Source organism: Saccopteryx leptura, chromosome 6 (genome assembly GCF_036850995.1).
Source record: "Saccopteryx leptura isolate mSacLep1 chromosome 6, mSacLep1_pri_phased_curated, whole genome shotgun sequence".
In the NCBI taxonomy this organism is placed as follows: Eukaryota; Metazoa; Chordata; class Mammalia; order Chiroptera; family Emballonuridae; genus Saccopteryx; species Saccopteryx leptura.
This window is the reverse complement of record NC_089508.1, coordinates 26288526-26297492: the sequence shown is the minus strand read 5'-3', so window position 1 is coordinate 26297492 and position 8967 is coordinate 26288526. Positions and strand designations below refer to the sequence as shown.

Sequence of the window (8967 nt, the reverse complement as noted above, 5' to 3'; positions counted from 1 at the left end):
CACTTTAGGTTGTTTTGAAGTTAAAACGAGTTTTCGTTAAAATGCTTAGAACAATGCCAGGAATGTAGTACCGTAAGTGTTAGCTGGTATTTCCCACATGCCAGAGATTTTAGTTTTAGATAGAGGATCAGATAAATAATGGGGCAAACCCAGAGCTCTCAACTAAGCTGATTTGACCCTGAAGTCTGTTTTCTTTGAATGTTACTACCTTGTATGAAAAGAATCCCTACTTTGAATGCTTTAAGAAAGTCTAGATTTCAATTTTGGAAATGTGAGTCCCTCAAAGTAAAACACAATTGTCACCTTGGATTTTTGTGTTAGTCGCAGGAGGTAAGGTACCCATTGGGGAGGAGGGACTCAAGGTAATCCAGCCCCAACGGTTCTTTTCAAGCATCTCCTGGTTCCAGATCCCAGGGTGATGGGATCCAAGCCACCCTTTGACCTGAATCTGGGTTATGTTAGTAATACAGGAATAGGTGAAATGCCAGCCACACCTGGCTAGCCCACAGAAAGGAAATACTTCCCACACCTTGCTTTTGCACTCAGAGGGGCCCCAGCTAAAGGCATCTTGGTGCAAGCCGCTGGCTTTAATGCCTGGGTGTGGCTGCGGGAACCACCCAGTACAAACCGGAGTGAACCTGCTGCCCTTTCCCTTCCCGGCTGCCAAGTCAAACAGAACACAGGGAACACAAATAGAATCATCACAATAAACCGGTTGTTGGAGCCAGACACAGGAGAGCCCACTCCCTGGCACTGCCACCCCCTTCACGGGTCCAGACACGATGGGGTGCTTGGAGGGCTGAAGAAGGTGTGGCCCGTGGGCATTCCTGCCCAGCAAGAAACCCTCCCTTGTCTGTACTCACTACCACCCACACGGATCTCTCCAGAAGCTGCTTGCTTTGGGATGTCTCCAGAAGCTGCCTGCCAAGGCAAGGACGGAGGAGGGTCTCCCCTTCCCCCACGCCCTGGATCACCAGGAAATGTCCTCCTCACCCACTCAACTTGACTAATGCTGCCTGTCAAGTAGAGAACTCTTTAGACACATTAAAATTCTAAAGGCATCTGAGGCTTGGAGGAATTCGTGCTGGACGTGCTTCTCTGCAGGGTCAGGCATGGGGGAGGAGAAGGGGGGAAGGCGGGGTCAGTCCAAAGTGACAGTTTCAGATAAATCTGGGCAGAGCTCTCCAGGTAGCCTGCGAACTCAGGTAGTGCCTCCCTAGCCTGGGGCAGGTCGGAGTCTCCCAGAACTCACCCAAACCTTTCTGTTGTGTGTGCTCTGAGGCATGTCTCTCTTTGCCTCTTGGATCTTGGGCCAGTAAGTAAACTTAGGATGGTCCCAAGAGGCAGAGATAGATCCATGTTTTTACTTCGTCATATCAGCTCCTTTCCATGATGTTCTAGCAGATTTCACAAAAGATCTTCAATTTCTCCCCTCTGGCTTTTCTTTTTAATGAATTTAGAAAAAGGGGCTAGAGTCTCACCATGGAAAGGTAAACTTGTGAAGTGATCCAAGCAGAGGTTTTTTTCTGCATTCCATGTCATTGTAGGGATGCAGGAAGAGCAAAAGCTCTGGAAATGGATGTCTGGGTTTTCCAACTACATCCTTGGACAAGTTGCTTAACTCCTCAGTTTTTTCAGTTGTCAGAATGCACATAAGAAGACTTAGTTCTCAGGGGTCCTTGACTGGCCTGAAGAATTAGAAGAGAGACCTAAAATCTTACAGTAAACAAAGCTGTCTCATTCTAACTCATGTCTGAGTTTAAAGTAGGGAAGATAAGAAGGGCTGCTACTCTACATTTTTTCCTAGATGGTAAAATAGGTTATTTATGTGCCTGGGGGTAAATCAAATCAATGCCATACTTTCCCATCTGAAACAAAACACAAACCACTTAGTTCCCGTGCCAAAACTGATTTAATCTAACTTACCCTCAAGTCAGGCCTTCCCCTGAAGCTGAACTTGAGGTTTCTCCTTTCTATCTGCTTCATGCTTTACCAGTATTTTTCTTTTTGTTTTTTTATTAAGTCAGAGGAGGGGAGGCAGAGACAGACTCCTGCATGCACCCCACCGGGATGCACCCGGCAAGCCCCCTATGGGCGATACTCTGCCCATCTGGGGTGTTGCACTGTTGCTCTGCAAATGAGCTATTTTTAGCACCTGTACCTGGAGGCCACAGGAGCCATCCTCAGCACCAGGAACCAACTCCCTCAAACCAATCAAGCCATGGCTGTAGAAGAGAGAGAGAGAGAGAGAGAGAGAGATGAGGGGAGGAGTGGAGAAGCAGATGGTTGCTTCTGTGTACCCTGACCAGAAATCAAACCCAGGACATCCACACGCCAGCCCAATGCTCTACCACTGAGCCAACCAGCCAGGGTCGCTTTACCAGTGTTTTTAAACTGCCAGTCTGTGAATCAGTTGGCCAGAAATTTCCTGCTGGTCTGTGAAGGAATTAACCACTCTGATGTTCTATGAAGATTAGAGACCCAATGATCTTAGTCAAATTCGCTTATGCTCAGGGTATTTTCTGCCATAGCAGTCTTCGAAATAATTCTATTTTCATGAGTCTCCAAGTGTAAAAAGGTTGAAAATCACTGGCTAGGTGAAGTATTGAGGGTAGGGGGGAAGGGAAACTGACACTCCTATAAGGGTCTAACTTGATCATTAGTTGACAGAAAAAAGTAGAACAGGGACATCATTACTTCCCTGAAAATATAAGAATTAGTAAATTGTTGCCTTGCCTTGGTCCTGTAATAAGCAGAATCTGCATTCTGCTTGGGTATGTGGCACGAATCTCAACTATTACCTGGGGAAAAGTTTTTTTTTGTTTAAATTCAGATGATGACCCTTTGTCATCTGGGGCTCACTGTGCCCTTTTTCCTGTGTTTGGCCCTACATTTACAAAAGTCTTTGGCTTCTATTAAGTAAGAGCCAGACAGGAAACACATTATGGTGGAGATGGGTGGATAGGGCAAGGGTTTGGGGGAGAGCTGGTCAACTGGGTAGAAACCTGGGGAGTGGCAACAGAGTGGGAAGGGAGTGATGGGAGAACTGTTTAGAAAAGGGTGTCAGGGAAGTGAGTAATAGGTAGGTCAGAGGATGGAGCAAGGCAATGTTGAAAGGGAACGGATATGCTCTGGGGGAAGATGATAAAATACCTCAATGGGAGTCCAGGGAGGGCTAGCGTGGAGTAACAGGATTGGGACCCTCAGGTGGTGATTTGCCAGAGATGGAAAATGGGGTTGGGTATGTGTTGGCGGAGGGATGGAGTAATCCCTACCAACTCTAGATTCCATTCATTTTAATGAAATCCTTCTTTATGCTTCTGTCTTCAGAAAGATGCTACAAACTCACCTGGACAGCAAATAATTCCCCCTGTTTTCCTTCAAAAATAATTTTAAAATTTGGTTTAAATTCAGTGAAGCTGTTAGATTATATTTGGAGAAAGTTCAATGTCCTGGGCCTCTTAGCTGTGCCTTATTGTTCAAATGTTACATTCTGTTTAGGGTGGTTGCTTTCATATACTCATCTCAATCAACCCTTCCTTCACTCTTTGAGTATCTGGGTTTGTTTACAATTTGTTGCTGCAACTTTCCTATAATTGTTTCCAGAGTTGTGTGAAGAAGATGAGGCTGACAGATTGAGAGATTTCTCACATTCCCCTAGCTTGTATAGTCAAGATGAAATTAAGTCATGTAGAAATCAAAGCTTCACTTCCTGCTAGTGGGTTTTTAGGCCTACCCATTTTTCAGTATGAAGTCCTCAGGGACTTCTAAATTTTCTCTCCTTTTGAGAGGAACTGTTCTTGAATGGGAACTGTTCTTGAATGGGGTTAAGTCTTCAACAAAGGTCTAAGGCATGAATGTCTAATGTCTTGCCTCTTTTAAAACATAAAAGACAAATATAAACTTCTTTCCAATTCCTCTTGATTCTAGAATTTACTCCTAGAGTGGGAAAGTCTTCACTCTGGGTTTTGTTCCTGTATTGTGGGCAAGGCAGTTTGGTCAGTGGTTGTTTTGTGAGCTGCTGTCTGGAGGACAAGGCGGTTCTGGAGGTCACCCTGACAATTGTGGCCAACTAAGGGTGGAAGGAGTGGTCTGGTTTTGGCGCTCAGTCGGGAGTCACAGGCAGCACAGTGATCTTGGCTCAGGACCTCAGCTGAGGCGTGTTGGGACAGCCGAGGGGGTGTCCTGGCTTTCCAGGGGCTGGGGAACCCTCTCTGGACCGGGGGCGGGAGACGCTGTTCCAAAATCGGTTTTGGCTGCACTGCACCCTCAGCGCTTTCTAATTCCAGCTCCAAACAATAACAGCCACAGATGCAGCCATAGCGACAGGCCCCGCCCACCAGGCAGCACGTGACGGCTACGCCTGCGTCGCTCCCTCCGCCTCTGGCGTGAGGGCGGGGAGACCGGGGCGGGGAGAGGGGAGGATGACGTTTGCTCTGTCGTCTCCAGGGACACAATGCACAGACCTCAACGTCGCCCTGTGTTTAGTGTGTAACATTTCTCTGTCTCCATGGCAACGTCAGGCGGCCAAACACCGGCCCCAGCAACAGGCTTCTCATTGGCCCAAGGCTTCCAAGGCGGTGCTTCGTCTCCCGTGCCCGCTGCACTGTGTTGCTGTTTTGGTTGTTTGTCTCCCGCTTGTTTATTTCTCAAACAGATCTTGGAGCCTGAGGTCTGGTTCCGTCGCCAAGGATGAAATCCTGGAGAAAACGTGTTCAACGTGCAGCTCGTGCCTACTGGTTACAGTCCAGCAGATGACCGTTCCATTGTGGCTAAGTCCATTGTGAGAGTCATGGCCCCCAGGCCCAGCCACCGTCCTGGCCCAATATGTGGTGTTACACCCCAGACCTCAGAAATGCATCACACCTCAGGAATCCTAGTACCCTCTCGGCCTCATCCCCAAGACCATATTGCCTTCACAATTGCACCTGTTCACGCTCACAGGCACAGTGGGGAACTTTCGCCCCGAGTCCTACCAGAATTCAGCGCTCTCCGCAGCAGGATATGGCTACACTTCACCGTCTGGTCTTAATTCTGTTGAATGACACCATTTATCTCCCACCCAGAGATACCCAGATTTCTTGTGGACTGAGTAAATACCAAAGAATCCCAAAGGACCTGGCTTGGTTGGTACTTTTATTTGTGCCCTCACTGAATCTGATGCTTTTCTCCATGCCTAGTTTAATTTAAAACAAGGGGCCATTTGCCTTTTCTAAAAGTAACAGAAATAAATTGAGGACAGAAAGGGGGGTGGGGTGGGGGAGAATTCTGATAATAAAACCCCAGATTTCTTCATATATAATAGTAATATACTGAGGACTTAAACATTTTGAGGCATAACTTATATTTCCAGAAACAGGTTTAACCTTATCCTGGGTTCCCATCAGTGAAACCAAATTAACATCTGGTAAAAGATAGTGATCTAACAGCCTCAGGAAATTCAAACAAGCTGTGCTTAAAAGAGTGCCTTACAATTTTTAGTTATGGTGTCAAATATAATAAATCTTCACTAGCTCATGCCCATACAAGTCTGAAATTTTCATAAAAGGTTTAGATGACCTGATAATGTGTTTCAAAACCCAGAGAGATAAAAAAAAAATTACTTTCATAGATTGAGGTTGATAAGGAGGGTACCTGCTCTCTCTGCTCTAATCTAATCCCCTTGATCTGCTCTGGTGAATATCCTGACCAACTGTCTTTCTCCTACCCCTTGGCCAGCCTCATAGCTTACAGTCTCCTTAGAAGATGCGAGTGATAATAAATAAAATTGGGAGCCTGCTTAATGCAAATAAGACTAAAGGGCACAGCCTTTTATCATAATGAACTTTATTCTGATTAAGTCACAGAGACTACAAGTGCTTACTATTTACCCAGTAAATATATTAAATTGCCAGGCTAGTCTCTCTTCTGTCTTTACACTGCCAGGGAATATTTGAAAGTCTGATATATGATCATTTTTAGATTACCAAACATCCCTTTCTAATTCTATCATCTCTCTTTACATTTCCAGGAATACAGAGTGTCTTGGTCTCTGAGAGCCAATATATCTGGGTTACACCAAAAGAGGAATAATGAGGCAATATTTATTTACATTGTACATTAAAGATGACCCGAAAAGCTAGAAGAGGGGACTAAGGGGATTTTCTCAGTGTGGGTGAGGAAGAAGGGAGGAAGAGGGGAGGAAGGGGGGAGGGAGAGAGGAGAAAGATGGAAGATGACAGCATTGCTAAGTGCCTACATTTTGACTCCAGCACGTGAACTGGATTTTATGACTCTATCCAAGGGCGCCATTAAAACCTCACAGCTTCCCTGTTTTCTCCATTTCCCAGATTTAGTTCTTTCTTAGTTTCTTCCCCTCCCCCCTCCTTTTTTGTTTTTGTTTTGTCCTTTTCTCCATGACCCAAGTATGGCCTTGGGCCGTGTATATGGCCCAGGAAGTATTGAATCCAGAAAATACCAAGTAGATTATAGTTCCAATGGTACTGAAAACAACAGTTTATCTCATATGTGCTTGCAGGCACACACGTGTACACAGACCCTTTCTGCCCTGTGGTTTGGCTGAGCCACTCCATTTAGCTGACTACGTTCAAGCTAAGGACCTTGATATCCTGCTGTGCTGCTGATATCCTCAAACCACAAGGCGATGAATCTACCCAGCCTATTTTCCTGGGTATAAAATAACGTCAGGAGAACTCAGTGACCCCACATGCTAAGAGGATTGTAATTATACAATCATTATTAGTTGGTACTGTGGAAATATACTGCTCACAAAAATTAGGAGATATTTCAAAATGAATATGAAGCTATAAAATATCCCCTAATTTTTGTGAGCAGTATACTAACTGGTATATAAATGCTTGATTATTATTAAGGAGCACAACTTCCCCCAACACCTCCTTGTCTTAGTGCCAAGTGGAACCTCCTCCTACCAGGTTTCCACAGCAAGGCAGCCTTGTCCCAGGCCAAGAGGTATAGGAGCAGTGACCTACCTGGCCTTCCAAGAGGCAAGTGCAGACCATACGTTTTCCACATCCCAGCCATAACTGAAGTCAGCCCTCTTTTTTTTAATTAGTGTATAGTTGACATACAATATTATATATATTTGTTTCAGGTGTATAGCGTAGTGATTCAGTTTTTATGTGCCTTACAATGTGATTGCCGTGATAAATCTAGTAACCATCTGTCACTGTACAAAGTTATTACAATATTGTTGATTATATTCCCCGGGTTGTACATTACATCCCCATGACTTATTTGATATCTGGAAGTTGGTATCTCTTATTTCCCTTCACCTTTCTCACCTACTCCTCCACCTCTACCCCCATCTCCTCTGACAACCATCAGTTTGTGCTCTGTATCTATGTGTCTGTTTCTGTTTGTTTTGGTTTTTTAAAAATTGATTTTAGAGAGAGAAGAGAGAGAGAGAGAGAAAGTGAAAGAGAAAAAGGTGGGGAGAAGTGGGAGGCATCAACTTGTAGTAGTTGCTTTCTGTATGTGCTTTGACCAGGCAAGCCCAGGGTTTCGAACCAGCGACCTCAGTGTTCCTGGTTGATGCTTTATCCACTGCGCCACCACAGGTCAGGCTGGTTTTGTTGTTGTTGTTGTTTGTTTTAAGTCTGTTTCTGTTTTGTTTGTTTGTTGGTGTTTTCTTAGATTCCACATACAAGTGAAATGATATATTGTTTTTCTTTCTCTGTCTGACTTAATTTCAACTAACATGATACCCTCTAAGTTCATCCACGTTGTTGCAAATGGCAAGATTTCATTCTTTTTATTGATGAGTAATATCCCATTCTATCTATATGCCACATCTTATTTGTCCATTCATCTATTGATGGATACCCGGGTTGCTTCCATATCTTGGCTATCGTAAATAATGCTGCAGTGAACATAGAGGTGCATATATCTTTTTAAATCAGTGTTTAGATTTTCTTTAGGTAAATACCCAGAAAAAAAATTGCTAGGCTTTATGGTAGTTCTATTTAAAATTTTTCGAGATCCTTCATACTGTTTTCCTTAGTGACTGCACCAATTTACAGTCCCACCAACAGTGCATGATGGTTCCCTTTTCTATTAGCAATAATCACACCTTGGATAAACCTCATTGGCTACAATACTGCCACTGCACAGTTATGGAGTTCCCTTTTCTTTACATCCTTGCCATGACTTTTGATTTGTTGACTGAATTCAGCCCTTCAACCCACACTCCTCAAGTCTGGCTTTCCTCAGTTGTAAAAACGAAGACATTGCTATCTGCTCTGCTTACCTTTCAGGACTGTTTATGAGGGTCACACTAAGCAGTGCTTATGAAAAGGTTTTTTTTTTTTTTGTTTTTTTTTTTTTTTTACAGAGGCAGAGATAGACAGGGACAGACAGACAGGAATGGAGAGAGATGAGAAGCATCAATCATCAGTTTCTCGTTGCGCATTGCGACTTCTTAGTTGTTCATTGATTGCTTTCTCACATGTGCCTTGACCGCGGGCCTTCAGCAGACCGAGTAACCCCCTGCTGGAGCCAGTGACCTTGGGTCCAAGCTGGTGAGCTCTTTGCTCAAGCCAGATGAGCCCGCGCTCAAGCTGGCGACCTTGGGGTCTCGAACCTGGGTCCTTCCGCATCCCAGTCCGACGCTCTATCCACTGCGCCACCGCCTGGTCAGGCTGAAAGGGTTTTGAAAACCATAAAGCAGAAGGCATTTTTAGGTTTAAAATGATAAGATGAGGTGACCTGTAAATGAAGCAGTGTCAAGGAGGTAATTTATAGACTGGCTGGATGAATACCCACCTGTGTGATTTGCTATGCTCTATGTCACAGTGTGCTCCCTCATTCTATCACCAGCAATATAAATTCACTAAAATTCTATTATCAGCAATATATGTCTTTGAAGTAAGTACACTGCTCATAAAAATTTGGGGATATTTTATCGCTTCATATTCATTTTGAAATATCCCCTAATTTTTTGGAGCAAAG

At 44.4% G+C, this 8967-nt stretch overlaps 1 pseudogene; it reads right to left on the bottom strand.

Annotated features, from left to right (window-relative positions):
* Window positions 1-7935: 7935 nt before the first annotated feature.
* Window positions 7936-8134, bottom strand: LOC136377745 (U4 spliceosomal RNA; annotated as a pseudogene).
* Window positions 8135-8967: the final 833 nt, after the last annotated feature.